Source organism: Micrasema longulum, unplaced genomic scaffold (genome assembly GCF_059751315.1).
Source record: "Micrasema longulum isolate JH-2025_06_02 unplaced genomic scaffold, ASM5975131v1 h1tg000281l, whole genome shotgun sequence".
NCBI lineage: Eukaryota > Metazoa > Arthropoda > Insecta > Trichoptera > Brachycentridae > Micrasema > Micrasema longulum.
The window spans coordinates 1365118-1379398 of NW_028277485.1; the positions used below are offsets into that span (position 1 = coordinate 1365118).

The 14281-nt window shown below is 33.8% G+C and overlaps 1 protein-coding gene and 1 pseudogene across 9 annotated transcripts in view; one reads left to right on the forward strand and one right to left on the reverse strand.

Annotated features, from left to right (window-relative positions):
• The window catches only part of trio (trio Rho guanine nucleotide exchange factor), a 492673-nt gene that overhangs the window by 222800 nt on the left and 255592 nt on the right, over window positions 1–14281 (reverse strand). The gene's annotated exons all lie outside the window — the stretch shown is intronic.
• Window positions 1–14281, forward strand: part of LOC148282877 (uncharacterized) — a 56766-nt pseudogene that overhangs the window by 330 nt on the left and 42155 nt on the right.

Genomic DNA, 14281 nt, shown 5'->3' on the forward strand with positions numbered 1-14281 from the left:
GATAAATATGGACAAAACAAGGAGATAGTGGAAAGGAAAAGAAGGAAATTGATAAGGAGTGGTAAAGGATGATTGAAGGAAAGTGAGAGTGGAAAATTGCATTTGATTTAATGATTAAACGAATTATGAATGAAGAGCATGAATCTATATATGATCATTTCCTTATATAACCCACTGGTGCGTAGGAAACTCCATTAATATTGCGATGGTTGAGTATCGCGATTTTTTTTTGTTCCACGAAGGTCACAGTTAAAATACCAATCCAGAGACTATATAATATTTCAGTTTAAAAATGGATCGAGCAGCAAAATTAAAATAGCAGTGGACAAGACAGCGAGGCAAAATGATGGCAGATGAATATCCAGAATAATAAAGTGGAAACCATGTGCAAATAAAGAAATGTTGGAAGGCCACAATAAAGATGGGTCGATGACATTGCCTGGATAGCCGGCGGATGATGAAAGCGGGTGATAGGAAAGAATGGAGACGTTTAGAAGATCAATTTATGCAGCAGTGAAGAGAACAATGTTGAAGAAGAAATAGAATAAAGACTCTAAAATACATATTGTACTTGTTCATGCAACGCTTTTATGGTTTGTTAACAAATGAAAAATCGTGATATTCAAATAATATATGTTGAGAAGTTAATAGCAAATACAAGATCATTGTAAAATAAAGTCTACTATGGCCACTATTAACAGTTGCTTGGTGCCCATAAGAGAATATACATACATCAGGAGGTAATCATTTTCAATAACGGTAGAGTCCAAAAACGAGTTTTTTTTCAAGATTATTTTTGTACATTAATTTTTGAGCATGGCTTTTGCTTCAAACGTATCAATATCACTTCTGTTTGCACAAAAATTAAATGTTTTTAATTGCTAAATTTTAAATTTGGTTAATATAAGTTCCTTACTGTTCTGCTTGAATATAGAAACTACATAAACTAAAAGACACATTTACTCAAATTTAACAAAAAAGAATATGACCAGATTATCTTCTGACATATTAGAAGATGTGATAATATAGTTGAGGATATTCAACGCAAATGTTAAAACACCTTGATCATACTAAACTTTTAAAATTAGAAAATAGGCATAATATTAAATTACATTTCGCCCAAAAACCAGTAGCAATAGATGTGGGCATTATATAAAACCAAGAATGTCCATGAAAAATCGTATAGGCCCATTTCATACGTAGCATCTACATATATCCATATCGACGATGGAAAGGAAAAAAGTTACCAAGCGACATGTATAAAAAACTTTACAAAAGAGCCGAGTTCGATAGGGATCATGTTAGGATCTGTGTTAGGATTTTGCCGGTAGTGTCTTGATAATTTGATGTTCCACTGTGATTTGTTATAGATACGTATTGTTTTTCTTCTGTTGATTGAGTGCATGTTGTATAGGGCAAATTATTCTAATGTTTCCTATATGTATTTGGGTTTCGTGTCGTTTGATTGCAGTGAGTACTGCAGTGAGGGGTACAATGAAAGTTTTTAAAGTTTATTTGTTTTGTTATTTTCGCGGTTTGATTGTAAAGAAATATTAAATTTTCGCTTAATTAGTTCAAAAAAAAAAATATTGATATTGCTATGCGAAACTGAAGAAAGACTCAAGTCTTTATGAACAGTTTCGGGAAAGGGGTGGTTGCTTTCATTGTAAAAGAGCCGAGCCAATTAAAGTTTTTTGTTTTTTATTTCATTAGTAAAAAAATCTTTTTTACGAGTAAACGTATTGTTTTGGTGTGATTCCTACATAATTGAAATAAAATCTTGAAATGGCCTTTCAGTAAAACTGCTACATGCCACATGGTAACTTTTTCATTTCCAGCGTCGATATGATACAATAAAATTAGGGTGTTATAAAATTTATTATATTATTACGTATTTATTTTTAAAAAATTAGCTGCTACTCTCGGGTGAAAACCCTTCAAAAATCAATATTTCGAAGATTAGCCGGTCTTACGATGTACTAGTTTTTACGTTCGCCCGGCATTAATTTTTTAAAATATATAATTGGCACAGTAAATATCGATCCATCCTGGGTTATTTTATGGTGACGAGTGGATTTTTACCGTGGTGTGAAATGGGCCATACGGTCTTCGATAATATGTTGGACGGTCAAATACCTATGACCTAATACAATAAAATCGTTAGAACATTCTGTTCACAATTTAAACAAAAGGGGCCTGGGCCTCGATTATGATGGGAAGATAAGAACGTCATACCTTCACTATGATGGTATAGCTGAAAATAAATTCTCTCAAACTATTACGAAGATACACTACCGACCCCCCCCCCTCCCTCAAGTTTTAGGTAGGAACATCGATATGAAACAAGGGGAAGCGTACGTCACGGTACACATATCTACGCACTAAAATGACATAGCTTTAGTACGACACTACCGAATCCCCCCCCCCCCCCCCAACAAGTTTTAATTTGAAGTAAGTACACCGGTTTGTACCAACGGTTCTAGAACCCTTCGATACGTTTATCTACGCATTAAAAGTGACAAAAATTTTGTTCCACTGAGCAATTTTTCCTTTAATTATGATTGATTAAATTTTTTAATCGTCGTTCTGAGGTTGGCACTTTTTCTCTTAAAAGCCTATTGAAAACACGAGACAAAAATAAGTAAATTTTAAAGTCGAATTAAATTCCAACATAACTCTCTGTTTTGAAAACGAGCGGTAGATGCAGTGGCTAGACTGGCTAGATGCTGCTTATTAACATACAAGAGCATAAATATAGCCGTCAAATGTTACCACTGTAAATAATACATTTACCTATATTTTTTCCATCTGTTTTACTATCTTTCTGAATGAATGTAAGTATCAAGAGCCAGTCTTGTAATCGTTCAGTAGATAAATGCAGAGATCGTTAAGTAGACTGTCTTGGTAATTGTCAAAAGTAAAAAATAAATCATTTTCAAGCGAGCATTTTTTGATTGAATTGGAACTTATTGGAGTTTATAATCGCTTTGGAGTAGACATTTTTCATCACAGTGGCCTATTTAAAATACAAATGAGAACTATTTTTAATGTTTATGAAGTAAGAAACGCGGACTGAATCGTTGGGGTCATTCATTGGTTGATTTTGATCGTATGATGTCGAGATGACAAATAGGCAGAACAACCGAGGTAGATACAGATAGTACATAAGTTAAGTATACCGTTTCGATATGAACAGATTAAGAAAGCCTTCATAATTGAGGCCCCGAAGGTTATAAATAAAACCAATTTATTTATTTTAAAATAAAATATTTGTGTCGTAATAAATGGTTCGTATCTGGTCCCGACTAGCCAGTAGTTTCCTACGATAACGCAGGACATAAGTCACGTAAATCACAAGGACAAGCAGTGACATGCCAGGACTTTTTTACTGTTACATATTATATTAGATGTTAACAGAAGTGGTGTCCGTTTTTTCCAAATTTAAAAATGAGTACCAAAAATAAAACAAAACGGTAAAAATTATACGTCATTCGAAAACAAATTCTGCCCTGCAAGGTATTGTATTTGCTTTTACGTTACATATATTATTTTATTTAATTGCAACCCTTCGAAATGGAATGTCAAATAGACGAAAGTGAGCATTTTTGACACTTCGTTCTGTTCGCGTTCAATCGAGGAAACAAAGCTGCTCGTGATATTTGCGAAGTGTACGGTTAATATGCTATAAATAATTGACTAATTTGTTGCAAAATATTGAAAGAGAATACAATATTGACCAATTTGTTGCAATTTTTTTATGTTATTTCATTTTGTTCTCTTCATTTGTAAAAAAAACGGACACAACTTATGTTGACATCCAATACATAAATTTAAATGATCAAATAAAGTTATTGCGGTACTAAAATATTACATAGATGAGAAAAATATATAGAAGAACAAACATAAAAATAAATACACAAATAAAACCTATTTACGTTAAAAAAACTGAGCCCTTATTCTGTCACAATTTAATTTCGTAAGTTTGAGCATTTCTCATAAATCCATCTCACTCAAACTCAATTAAAATTGTATTTCGTTCTTGTTCCCGCTCATACAATACGAGTGAATTTACGAAACGAAGCAGTTACAGAATAAGGACTCTTCCCCTCCAATTAAAACACAGTAAAAACGTCCTCGTAAAAATATTATGTTCACGGTAACCTAATTCCGTTGCAAATCGAAAAGCGTAATGGATTCTGAGAATAAGGACGATTCCTCGAATCTGAAGGAGGAATTTCATGGAACGGAATTAAAGGCAAATAACTTATAAATTTACAAATAAACGATTTAAAAGTTAAGTAAAATCAATTATGTAGTGGTTTTAATTGTTTGAATTTATGTAGGTACATAGGTACCGCTCCAATTAAAAAAATATTATACAATACAAACCGATTTAAAAATTGTCTTCTCGGAAATCATTAGATATACATAATATGTATGCAGACAAGTTACAATACGCAATATTAAGGACTTGAATAATATCATATACCTACACTTGTATTTATATTCTATAATACAATATTTTAACTTTGTTGGCTTATGTATAAGTCACTGCACAACTCTGCTCCGGAATATCTAAGGGAACTCTGCATTCCAGATGAACTAGCTGACAGGCGTCTCACGCTTAGATCAGCTACGTCTACGGTGAGAGGAAAAGTTATTATACCTCTACACAAAGAGCGCACTAAATTTAGTGAACGCGCATTTGCGGTCGCAGGCCCTATGGCATGGAATGCTCTCCCAGCAGAGGTGCGAGGCTGTGAAAGTGAAGTGATGTTTCGGAAAAAACTTAAAACCCACTTGCTCTCTAAATCATTTTAATAAATCCGTAGCACGTGACAACAAAATAAATTGTTTTAATTAAATTACAAATTTAAAAGCTTCAATTAAATTAATTTAACAATAGAATCACTACGTAAAGCGCCCTTGAGGTATTTTATTACGAAAATGGCGCTATATAAGTTATCCATAATAATAATTATTTAAATGTGTTCAAATCTTCATAGACGGGTAGTACTGGATTTCACCTAGCTGGGTCGAGGTTGACGAACATTTCAAAAACGTCTCGCCATTTTGGGGCTTGTGACCTGTCTTAGTCCGATTTAAGTGGTCACATATAAAATGTGAAACATTTACCTTCCCTATGTTTAAACACCCATATTAATCCGAATAAGTTTTTGGTTGACTTTCGTGATATTGGCAATTTATTTCATTATGAATATGGATTTGATCACTACGAGAGATATGCAAGGGTTCAGATACTTGCGAATTCCGCGTAACGAATAGAACTAGATCTTCGGGCAGAATATTAATAACTAACCTCTAGCATATCGTGTGTTCGTTTCGTAAGTTCATTCGTATCCCATAGAACTATCTCATCCTAATGCTATCAACATTGTATTCAGATCTTGTTTCGGCTACATGCAAACAGACAATCTGAATTTCATGATTGGATTTTATCTAAGAGAAGAAATCATTAACCCTTATTTAAACATTCAACATGGAGCTGTTTTTTTCGAATATGCTTCCGCTTTTGATTATATTTCTCCCAACTTAATATTTAACTTTTTTTTTGTTGAAAAAAAAAGAATTAAAAAAAAAAGAACTGAATAGTGGTCCCGTGGTAGTATTGTGGACTCACGGGCCAAAGGTCCGAGGTTTAAATCCCACAGTACCATAACTCGATTTCCATTTATCCAGCACAAGTTATTCACGACTTATAAGAAATGAACTAAAAAAAATAATATGCGAGTAAATAATAAGAGCGCAAGTATTTGCATTTTTTTTAAATTAAAAAATGTAATTGATATACGCGGTAGTATTAAATTAGGTATTTCGTATGTATGTATTTAATGTATGTACTATGTAATGAATATGACTATGTAATGAGTATGAAAGATAAATCATAAATAGATGAAAAATGAATTCTGCACCGACGGTAAGTGTTGTCAAGTAGAGGGAAAAGTATGCCATGCACTTTTAATTTCTCTCAAGAGCCTTAACCGAGCTTGCCTCTTACAAAAGCGTTATATTTCTTCATCTCTATACTATAAAGGTACCAGGCATGGGCAACTTTTTTCTAGTCTGCGGCTGTATATTCTTTCTCAGAGTTGCGGGCCGGAATATCAGTTGTGGTCAATAAACAATAAAAGAAAAAAAAATGCTTTCTAAATTGAGTACAAAGATACTTACTTTCAAGGTAATGCCACTGCATGACATTACCAATACTATTTTAAATAACATAAACTTTTCTGCTCACTCAAATTAAAAATACACATTTGGTCATAATATTCATAATTACAATACGCGTTATTCAGGGAATCTTCATGTGTCTAAGTTTCGCTCAACAAAGTTTGGCAGTAGGTCCTTGGAAAATATTGGACATTTCGAATGAGCTAAGACACGAAAAATTGAATAAAAAATCCAGAAGTGTCGCAATTAAAAAATATTTCTTAAATCTTTTTGATAGTGATAATTATTAATGTAGTTTATATAAGATAGTGTTTTATATTTCTTATACAATATTTTTTTCTTTTTATTTCGGATGTATTAATTTGTATGATATTATGTATTACCAAAAAAATGTTTTTTCTTATGTATGGTCCCAAACCAGTTTCTTTAATAACTCCTGGGAGTATAATATGTACTTTTTGTATTATATATTTTTGTTAATACTAAAAAAAAAAAAAAAAACGTTTTCTAGTGTTATCGAAAATCTTGTAAAACCAAACACATGCTGACGCACTCTTGATTGAAATTAGTCCAAATGTTTCGAGTTTATTCTTTTTTTTTCTCAAAAATTAGTTTTGAAATTTCACAAGCTCTAGCATTCATTAAAAGCTAAGATACTCGATTCACGTACGGATAATCCTTAAAGTAAGCGTCCATTTCAGGGGTATCGGGATATTTCTATATTTCTGAATATTATACACCTGAAGAAAAGTGTTTGGCGCATGCGTACTGCGTTTGACCCATCACCATAAAAGAATCCTACACTAGCGTAAGGTGACACAAAGAGCGATGGAATTAAGGATGTTAAACATCTTGCTCATGGATCACAAAACTAATCAATGGATCAGGGAAAGAACAAAAATGACGGATGTGGGAAAAAGAATTGCGGAACTGAAGTAGAATTAGGCGGGTCATGTTTTTTGGATATCGGACGGTAGATGAATGAAAAAAGGAATAGACTGGGGGCCGAGAACAGGACGCAGAAGCAAAGGAAGTCCCCAGAGCAGATGGTTCGACATCAGAAGAATCGCCAAAGTCCAAAGTGGAAAAGGGTGGCAGCTGACAGGGAAATGTGGAGGTCTAAACGGGAGAGAAGGCTAAGTAAGAGTAAGTGAGCGTCCACATGTCCACATCGCACGCATCGGACGGATCGTATCAAACGCGTAGTGCGTGGAATACGTCCACTTGATTCGCAACATTCGAACTGCCGACGTGACGGCCATTTGCAATCGAACTTTTAGCATTAGCGTTTGGATTTATATAGAGAGCGGTCAAAACGGAAAGTGGTGAAAATAACTTGTGATTGCTTGCTTGTTGGCGAAAAGAAGAGGAAAGAAAAAAAGAAAAGAGAAACGTGGAAACATGACATATTTAAGAAGAGATCAGAATATGGAGAATATCATAAACGATTACCTGATTTGCTAAAATACGAAGTAATATTCTTTCAATTATTTCTTTCTGAGACCCGTCAGCATATTATATTAATTAAAGTGATTTTACACAAGGTAAATAAATTGTTACATTATTTAACATATGAAATCACAAAGTTAATTAATGCTTCAAATATTAATTTCATAGAGTTTTTATTTTATAATAACAAAGTGAATGAAGATTCAATCAGTAAAATGGGTAGTCAATGCCATGGGAATTTGAGTATTATCGAAATTCCACACATTAACCAAAATGTACCGCGGGCCGGCGGTTGCCCACGACGTCTCCTCCACACGTACGGTGTACGGTTCTATGGCCACTCGCTTTACTTTAACTTCGCGAATTGCAGACGGGAACAAATCTAAACAAGAATTTATAAAGCGGAAAACCGATGGCTGTGTAAAATCCGTCAAAAGGTTTTATTTGTAATCATATTTCATATGCAGATGCTTAAAATGAAAACCTTCATTAAAATTGAACAATAAAATTTAGAAGATCATTTTAATTTATTGAGGAAATAAAATAGTAAAATTTACACATTTGGAATCTGGTGACCGGTTTCTGGTGGAATGAAACAGAATTATGGGCAGAGGATCGAGAAGTGGAGGGAGATAGCATAACTGAGGATGGAAGCATTCACAGAGAGATCACAACTCGCCTGGGAATTGTTGTAAATATTATGCATAACTAACATTAAAGTCAGAGAACGGACGCAGCAGCCTCTTAAAGCGAGCGTCTTGAAGACTTGATGAGCGCGGCAGTGGACCTGACTTAGACATGTGCTGCGCATGCCTCAGGAAAACCTAAACCCAAGTTGCTATTTACACCGTCGTTCTGGAAGGATGTCGATGACTATATTTCGGCATTATTCAGGGGAATTAAGGAACGCGGGGTTTATGTGGGATAAGGCGAGAGTGCTGGCTGGCGAAAGGGTTTCCTGGAGGCGTCTGCTGATGTCCACATGCCTTGCTTAACGGGAAAGTTTAAAACATAGAAGAATTGTAATTGTTACTTAGTGTTTAAAATGAACACTTACAGTGACATGAATTGTTTACAAGTTTACGAATTGTATAATACATTTTTTATTTTACTGTTGTATTTTTATCTTTAAATGAACTTTTAACTGGAACATAAAAAACTTAAATTATTAACATCGTCATCGTCATCATCATCATCATCAGCATCATCAGCCGTCTATTGTCCAATGGTGAACATAGGCCTCCCCTTTTAGTCTGCATATCTCTCTATTCTGAGCCAACCGCATCCAACCACTTCCTGCAACTCGTCTGGCAGAAAGCAAATAACGACGTCGTGTAAAGAGGATGGTAGCGAAAGCAGGAACAGATCCGAAACACTAAATATGGCTAAAGAGCTCCACGAAAAACTTTACACTTCACAAATACCTGAGAGTGAAAACCAAATCCAAAAGATTGGAATTAAAAATATCGGATCAGAAGACATTCCTGATATAACATGGGAAGAAGTCGAGCATGCCACGAGACAGATGAAGAGCAAAAAAACCCGTGGCTCTGATGGTATAGCTATCGAAACTATAAAATGCGGGGGTGAAATTCTTCAACAAGCAGTTGGGACTCTATTAAATAAATGTCTGGAAGGAGAATGCATACCAAAGGAATGGAACAACGCAACGATCATTCTCTTTCACAAAAAAGCGACCATAGGAAGTTGGAAAGGTACGACCTATTAGTTTGTTATCCCACTTGTACAAGCTGTTTACCAAAATATTAAATATTATTTACATGTCTTATAAAAAAAATATTTTTGTTGTGTTGTGTTAGTGCTGTTAAGAATCAGACTATAATGACATGTTTAGCAATGTCGATGTACTAAATATAAAAATATATTTTTATATTAAGAAAAAGGTTGCAAAATGCAGTAGATTACGGTATGTAAAATATAATTTTTTGTTTTTTTTTTCCTAAATAATTGAGGGAAAAAACAATAAATAAATTATATATAAAAAAAACTAGACATGAATGATGGATTGGAAGCCTTGTAACTGCCTGGAAGTTTATATCTACAATTACCTTCAAGGGAACGGTCTCCAACTCTGTTGAAATATCCAATGAATTCCCTCAGGGTAAATCCAACGCTTGTCAACAAATATTTGTATTAACCATTTTAAAAATAATATTGATCAAACAAAATATGTTAAATTGACGTTAATATGATGGACTAGTTAGGTTAGGAAAAATATTAACACATTGCAACAGAGATGGAGAACATTTTAGAGAAGGTAATCAAGGCACTTAACAAGGCTTTATTCAAGGCTTGTGACCTGTCATTGGCAGGTTTGAGTAACCACTTTACACACTTTGTAACATTCAACATTTTTCCTATGTTCGAAAATCCATATTTCTAAAATTCTTATATCTGTTGATTTCACTGAAGTAAAAGAGCTGAAGCATTTATTGTTGTGAAGAGATTCAATTGATTGCATTATTTCACATACAAGGCAACGCCTGAAAACAGTTTTCTAACTTTTGTGAGTCAAGTGGCCACTGAAACCAGCCAATGACAGGTCTAAAGTCCTGTAAAGGCCTAGACTTCCATATTTCCTTCTCAAAAATGTTCTCCTAATCTGTTGTAATGTGCCAATTTAATGACCCCCTAAAGGGTGAAATCCAGAATTTTGTCTACAACTATTCGCACACATTCAAAATTTTCTTGATTAAAATATTAATTATTATTAAGACTCGTGTATTGTAAACAAAGCAAATTGAACATCTGGTTATAAGCCAGATTTGTGGTTTTGGAACCAGGACATTAAAATATCCTTTGAGGCGGTTATGTTGAGTTTTCCTACCTTTGAAGAAGGGAGACGTTCATTGGCTCGAATAAAATTAAGTTAAGCCTTCCATACTCTCGGTATACGTATTTAGGTGCACGGTGGAGGGGGATTCCCCATATGTACGAGTATACTCAGACGATTAAACAAATCTAAACAAACAAACCGACCACCACGCCGTGTCCCCGCTATCGTAGGCAGAGATGATATAAACCTACCCTCACACCCATATACAATCACACACATATTCACATACCTACCAAAACCACACTCCACTTTTTTACACACGCATCCTCACACACAAAAAAAACTCGCACACATGCACTTCTATAAATTATATTTAACTGAACTGGATTTTTATAATTGTATTTATGTGGAAAACTGATTTGGCTTTATTTTATGTTTTTTTTATTATGTTGTGTATATTTCTTTGTATTGCTGTTGTTTTTCTTAATAAACAAAATAAAAAATAAATAAATAAAATATACCGCCACATCGCATCACTCTTTCTTTGTATACAGACTAAAATGATAAAAATAAAAAAAAATCGTTATACTTCCAAAACAGCTAGAACAGTTACACACAACGCTAAACTGTTATATTTGTTTCGGATTCACGTGTATTTTGATTTAAGTGTCAAACCATCCTTCAACCGTCCATGCGCTCAGTAGCTACAAGACATGTTGTTATCTAACTTCTAATTTTATAAATTTGCTTTTTATTTCGTTTTTAAAATATCACTTGAACTCAAAACTTCATTGTCAAACAAAAAAATTAAAATTAAAAATTTAAATAGGGGCTAGATTTCTTACTGTCCATGCGCTCTGTAGCTGCAAGACGTTCTGTTATCTAGCTCGTATATATCATTATTGTAATATATCATAATCGGAGACGAGGAACTAGAATCCCAACCGTCCATGTGCTCTGTAGTTGCAAGACGTGTTGGGATATTTATTTATTGTACAGCGCCCTTGAGGTGATTTTCACAAAAATGGCGCTTTACAAATTATTCAAACATTATTATTATTATCCTTTGAAATTCGGTGCCTCTTGTTTTGTTTTTCAGAGTCCCTTACGTCACTTCCCGGCGGCAAATCAATAAAAAACAGTACTTTTTGTAACATCGTAACAAACAACACACGTAAAAACGCATCTAAAAATCGATCTAAGATAACGTGCCCGGATCAATAAAATAACGTGAAGTGCCAATAAAACGAGCGAGGGGCTATTCTGGAACAAGTACCAAAAGAAGAAAAACGTAAGTCATTATCTGGATTGATACATTGACTATAGCGTATATCAAAAACCAAACGAACATACCCAATTTTCTTCGAACTCGTTTCGGGAAAAGGTAGCTCTTGTTTATAGTTCCAAAGGCTTCGAAGGAATAACGAACAATATTTCAAGTGTTATTCTTCGGAAATAGCTGAAATATTTTTTAAACGTTACTGTAAATAAAAACGAGTTAGGATATTGAATGAAACTGTTTGTAAAAATAACAGTTTAAAGGAGCGTGGACTACGCCCCCGGATACGTGAATGTTCTAAATAACAGTTAAGAGCAGCGTAGCCCGTGAGAAGAAACAGTTTTTTTTTTGTTAAACCGTTTCAGCAGTTGCTTGTACTAGATTTATTGGTTATTTAGATACAGTAACACTTATTAGTTTGACTTGCGAGACAGTAACTGTTACTGCTACTCCTTTTGAATAATCGAAACGCCCCTCTCCGATTCAGACGTAGCTTCCTCAACATTCATATATCTCATGTACGCACGTCGATTATTCCGACTTATGATATGTCATTCTTCAAGTATTTGTTGGATTTGGTCATGCCATGTTCTCGGTCTTATAAAATACACATACAAATGTAAAGCAATTGAGCGACATTATAAAAAAAATGCACTAGATCAAAAAAGAAAACGCTCATTTTATTATTTTTCTGAAACGGTGATTTATTTATTTATATATTTAACAGAAACAAAAATTCGACAACGATATAATAACATAAAAAAGATACGGTTTAAGGACAGATCAGCGAAGTTTCTAAATAAAAATCATACATATAAAACTGTGGTACAACAAAAGGTTGTGTTTATGTGTTTATTTATGTTAACTTATGAAATTCAATACTGCTAAGAATCAGTTCTGTAAAGCACCCTTGAGTTATTTTATTATGAAAATAGGGCGACGTTATTTATCCATATTAATAATAATATTATTTGTAGGTTCTCTAATATACTAAGATGTAGGTTTAGTCGCCGCCATATAAGAATGCCTACGCTAACACATATTTTACACTGCGTTCAGCATGTAAGCGTAGTTATTCTTATTTGGCGACGACTTATACATGCTAAAAAAGAACCAAGTTTGATTTCTCGGAGAAATTAAAATTTATATTTTATTTTTTGCCAAAATTTTTACTTATTCTAGAACAATACGCATTGTTTGAAAAGCTGAAAGGGCGTGAAATATATGGATTTAAACTTTGAAAAGAAATAGGCAAGTTTATAAAATATTAAGTTTTCCATACCCTGAAATGGGGTGAAATAAAGTGAATTAAAACAAAAAAATATTGAAAATATCCCATTTTAATGTGGATATCTTGAAGATGATCAATTGAACTGACATAAAATATTTATTATTTATGAAGACAAAAAACCAGCAAAGGTTAGTTATCTTTCTATTAATAAATTTTGGAAAACACGAAGGTTATTTTTTATTACTGAAGGAAAATGCTGAGTGAAATAGGTTCTACGAGTGATGTTAGGTCAAATTGCTCTTTTGGAGATATTTTCTCTAAGGAAAATGTCAAAAGACAATCAAAATAATAATGACATAAAATGCTGTCATTACCCCTGGTCAGGTGTTTACCGTCATTCCTTCGTCACTCGTCCATAAAACTAATTAAAATGGTCAAAATGGTAATTGAAAATGGTCAAAATACGACTTTATCTATTCCCATTTGAATGTACGTAATAAATGCTATTTGCTCTGCGTCCGTGCGGATGGAGAATTCGGTTAAGTGTGTGAAATAACAGAACCAGAACTCTGGATTACTACTCTCGAGTTATTATCTTGAAAAGGGAAAACGAGTGGACATAAGTCCGGCTCTTAGTGTAGCGGTCGAGGCGTTCGCCTGCCATGCTTGAGGTCCTGGGTTCTAATCCTGACATGGTGGGCGTGAAGTATTGGTTTTTAAGTTTGACACTGCAATATTCCTTGTTCCTGAACTGGCATTAGAAGCGAGAGACGAGGTACGCTGATCGAGTTACGCTGCAATTTGAGTATTATCATCTGGAGCCCTATGCACCACTGGGTGTGCGGAAAGGGAAATGATAATTTTAAATGTGTTTGAATAAAAACATTGTTTTCTTGAATATTTTTATTTGAAATCAATTTATACACCCTTACGAAATTACACGGTTTAAACTAATTTCAAGGCAAATTTATGTTAAAATCATGATATGTTCTACATAAAATATATATCCGTACCGTAAATGATAAACCACGGGGAGTCACGTTGAACGAAACGTTCAGGGAACAAGATGTGACTGTGCTATTACCAAAACAACATAACTTGTGAACCGATTGAGATAATTTCAAATTTTTAATGTAAACTCATGATTTTTTTATACATAAGAAAATTAATGGCGTATCTGGGACTTTTGATATGTTTTGCATTAAAACAAAGCGGAGTATAGATTTTTATTTCAATTGACAAAAGCATTTTTACGACGAAAGTGGACTTCGGTTTTTTATTCACGTATTTTTATTTTATTTATTTATACTTTTACATTGTTTGTATTCTTTTT